Source organism: Triticum aestivum, chromosome 4B (assembly GCF_018294505.1).
Source record: "Triticum aestivum cultivar Chinese Spring chromosome 4B, IWGSC CS RefSeq v2.1, whole genome shotgun sequence".
NCBI lineage: Eukaryota > Viridiplantae > Streptophyta > Magnoliopsida > Poales > Poaceae > Triticum > Triticum aestivum.
In genome coordinates this window covers 147,214,116-147,219,111 of record NC_057804.1, presented here as the reverse complement: position 1 = coordinate 147,219,111, position 4,996 = coordinate 147,214,116, and positions in this window count along the sequence as shown.

Below are 4,996 nucleotides of genomic sequence, written 5' to 3'. Positions count from 1 at the left end.
CACCGAGCTGCTTCGGTGCGAGGGGAGGAAGAAGACAAGGGGGAGGAGGTGGGCTGGGCCGCCAGGTGGGGGAGCTGGGCCGGCTACAGGTAAGTGGCCCAGGTACGGATCTTTCTCTCTCTCTTTTATAATTCTGTTCTGTTTTATCTTTTCTATTTTCTGCAGTTTGATTTTGATTGATTTAAAATATCAAATCATTTTATAAAATCCTGGAAACAGTTATGGGTGCTTTCTGAATTATTTCAGTGACCCCTAACAATTTCCAACATTTATTTGAACATTTAAATTATTTATAGTATTTAAATGCCCAAAGTCAAATACAATATGGTTTAATTCAGTGACCAAATATGCCCTGCAAAAATATAAACCATTTTTGGTAGATGCTTCCACCTCAACCCAGAAATGTTGAACATTTTTAGAGGACATTTTGAGTTCAATGAAAAAAAGGTTTTATTTTGACCCTAGTTGAATTCATTTGGTGTTAGGGCTTAGTCAATCCCCATCTCAGGTTTAAATGAAATTTAAACATGATGTAACACTCTAATGCATGCACTAGACATTGTCGGAACTAGGGATGTGACAACTCACCCCCACTAAACAAGAATCTCGTCTCGAGATTCAAGCGTAGGGTAAGGTGAAGGGGTAACGCAGACTAGTATAATCTTCACGATCCAGGGTGCACTTCAATTGAACGTTGATTCATTCACCATTATTGTCTTGAAGTCTTGCTCTGAGAAATCCTGCCAACATGACCTAGAGAGAAGGAGACTCTAGAAGGGTCGATCTCCTCGAAGATCGAACAACTCATGAAATGAGACATAGGACCATCTCTCGGGTTGAGACACGAGATACACATCAAGAGGGGTGGAAAGAAGCGGATGACGAAGGTTCACTAGGTAGACAACAATTTCACGCTTAAGAAGGTGGTAATCGATTGTCAACGTAGTGAGGAGTTGAGTTGCCATGATACCATAACGATACACCTTAGGGAAGGTGACTCGTAGAGATATCCCCTTAAGTGGAAAAAAGAATTACTTCTGATTCAGAGATCATTGAAACTCTTTAAACCAGCCTAAGGCAATTCTCGAGCGATCGTTTGGAGGGGGTCGGTAGAATGGCATACTCGGACTTGGATGATGTGGGTTACCTTGTTGAAGACAACGCAATGGATGAATTTGCTTATCACCGGAAATGGAAGAGACCCATGGTAGAATGGCACATTGGCGGTGCAAGCTGGGAACAAAATGCAAATGCAGGGAATGATTCCAGTAACTGGGGAAGAACCCAACAATAGAGAGTGAATTCACTGTTTGAAAAGATCATAGCATTGCCGAGGAAACTGAGAGTAATCCCAGTTAGAGCCGATGATAACACGTAACGCTTGTGCGTGCTCTCAAGAACTTGAGCATTTCCATATTCATCAAGGTTTTACCAACATCCGTGTCAAGGGTCCTGGCAACACAACTTGCTACCATGATGGCTAATGATGGATGATGCAGATGCAAAGGAAGATAACACCTTCTCAGATTTCACCTTAGCGAGGCCAAGGAAATAAAAATCTGGATGATCGACCGAGAGACATTTAGCACTCCGCTTCTAGTGTTCTCCTTAATGTGCTAGTGTAACCCACCCATAGATATGGTTTGATATCTAGGACATCAAGTAAAAAGGTCGGACTTCGGAACACAGAAATCCATAGGGGCAACTAGGGAGTAATCCTACGAAATCCCTATGGGGAGGTGGCCAACTTTATCAATCAAGATATTATAATAACAGGTCTTCCGGCTGGGTGTGTTGGCCACGACATCCACTTTACCGGTTATCGCGCGACCAATATTATAATTCTTGGGAAATATGCCAACCATCATATCTGCCTGAGATTCAGATCTGGTTGGTGTCAGGATATTCCAGACTCATCGAGGCTAGGAAGAATAACGGAAGTTTGCAACACAAATCGACGAGAAGACGTTGCGAGATTCTCGGGGAATGAACTACGATAGCAAGCTCCAAAACATGAGCTGGTTCTGCTACAAACAAGTGAACACGTTGTCCCAGACAAGCATGACCACAAAGTAGTCTTATAATAAAACACTACCGAGTTCTGGTTGGGAACCATCAGCGAGGATATCGAAGTTTTGTACAAATCCGTCTGGTACCTTCGGGACTAGCACTTAAAACTTATTAATCTTGAACAAATCAATCAGTGGCTTGGTGTGCTAGGGACCCATATAGAATGGAGGTTGCAAGTCTCCGAACCACAGAATACTTCGCACGTATGCGTGGCTGATTTGGGATGATTCCAAAGGAAACAACATTGACTTTCTCGAATCCACGGCGGCAACTTGCATCAAATGCACATGGACTGGAGGAAGTCACTTCTTACATCCGAACATTTGCTCCATGAACTAGCATGAAGAAATGCTTTCAAAAGCTTCCAACACTAACTTAATGTTCAACAAAATCATGGAGGGAATAAGGATGTTGTCAATGGGCTCAACAACAATTCATCCGGGTTTCCTTTTAAAAGGAATTCCATAGTTAAGTGAACAAGTGATAGCATTGGTCAGACCAAAGATGTAAGGGTGTATGCTCGAGGGATCAACCACGAGTAAGACAACATTACGAGCATCGTTGGTACTGATTTGATTTGACGATAGCCCACACTCAAATCAAGGGATTGATAAGACAATAGGTCCAGCAACTGATCACAGGGACCAATCGATGAAGATATCATCTTTCTTCAACACACACTACACAAGAATATCCCTTTGGAACGAACTAAGTCAGACAAGTTTTTATCTTCCAACTCTCCAAGTTGTTGTCCAGCTTAACCAACTAGCTCAGGGATATCTAACACCGATTCTTGGAAAGAAGGTGGTTCATAAGAAACCAACTTGATCACGGGCTCAACATAACGGTCAGGTGACGACCTGGTAGTATTTCCGAGAAGATCTTCGGAAAATCACGAACCACCGATATGTTACTAAGCTCGAGAACAATCTTGCTTTTCAGGGCAAGACGACATGATCGATAGAGCAAGGATTTGAGATAATCCTAACTCATCGATCGAGGAGTGAACCAGAAATAAGGACTAGGTAGCACGATCAATCTTAGAATGATGATTCAATAACCAACACACTAAGAATGAAATTATTGTCCTTTAACTACCCAGCAATGAGGTTGCTAGGCGTATTGATTTCACACATCACGATTCACTTGTCGACATTCCGGTTATAACCACACGGAACCGAGGAATGAGTATTGATGGTGAGAAGTATCACTACGTCAAAATTCATGAGAGTTGGTGCAGTTCTCATGACAATTCTGACATAAAGGGGGTAATACTCCAAGGTAGAACAGAACCAAAAACTGGGCTGGCATTTGATCTGCGGAGCACAATTGCTTTGACCCAATCCTAGATATGGAAGAGGTACTGGAGTTTGTTTCTCCAAGTCATTCCAGAATGGAATGGCTTGACAGACCACAAGAGTCATAGGCATCGATGAACGAACGCACGCATACTCTTGACTATCAATTGATAGACGAGGGCCAGAATGCAACTAAAGAGAACAACTCAAAGGAACATATAACTTTCTGAGTTGTGGATGCATAGATTAGTATGTCGAACCAAGTTCAACATATTTCTTCCGGATAACCCATGCAGAAAGGTAGAACTGGCAGAGTCACAATTTATGAATGGAGAACTCCTCAAGAGTACTCTAATTGTGATCTTTTGATCCAATAAACATCTGCCATAAGAGGTTCATAGTATTTGGAAGAAGGAAATACCACGGACCTCGAGGACTATCGCAAAGTTACTAATATCCTGAAGGAACTAGCAAACACTATCAACATGAGGTAAGTAGAGTGAATCTCGGGTTCAAAGCCCAAGGAATAGAATACCTACTACTAAGTGGCATCACGGGATGCTTTTGAGAATAAAAGCCAGAATCATCACACTGGGGATCACAAAACATTGCTAGATTACTAGGTGACTCCCTAATACACCTAGGGTCATAATAATAACTCCAACATAAAGGTCGAGGCAGTAGAGTACCTCAACTCAACAATTTGTGTGATTAACCTGGCCTAAAAGACATTGAAACCAGAGGAAAAGGATTTGCAAATGCATCAGACTACTTAGAAACCTGGGATGACTCGGACAGCATAACGGCTGTAAATGCTCAGAAAAGATTTGAGACATTCACAAAAATGGTGGCATAACCACTCAGAAGCACAATATCAAGGTTTCGAGATCAACAATTAACATACGGAAGTAGTAGAAACTGAACTCAAGCTTAAATCCAACAATCTTATAAGTCTACGGATTAGTAACACGTGATCCTGATAGAAAGAAGAGAAAGCCTAGTTCTTAATCCCCGTAGAAGAGAAGATGATGACTCAGATCAGAAGGCCATGAGGTATAAGGAGTAAAAAGAGCCTTACGTTCCATCCCACAATCAATTCCCTTATATAACTAAAGAATTTCTAGACTCAACTTTGACCAGTTTGGCTTGGTAATCCTACAGGCAGTCAAGCTCTGATACCAACGCTGTCAGGACCCCGACTCAATGCCACATCGATCTAGCATGTAACACCTCATATCACTTTGCGGCCTCACGCACGGTATTCCCACGGGTGTCGCCTTACCTTTGCCCGGGACCGTTTGCGCCTTTTGGCACACGTATATGACAGTGTCACTAGCATCCATATGATAAGGAGCCCGGGCTGACATGGCTAGTCGTAAACCCAAAGCGGCACAGACTTACAGGGACAGGCATCCATGACCCAGCATCGAACGTGTCGGTCATCAGCGAGTGAATCCAGGCTGTAGCACTGGGCTAGCAGGACTCCGGTGAACCGGGCTGTAGCGGCTAACAGGACTCCGGTATTCACCGCGTGACATTTCCCCGAAGGGACAGACACAGGAACGAAGAAGGACACATGCCGGCCAGCCTAAGTGTTCCGGAGCAGTAGCAAGCTACCATGGCTCGGT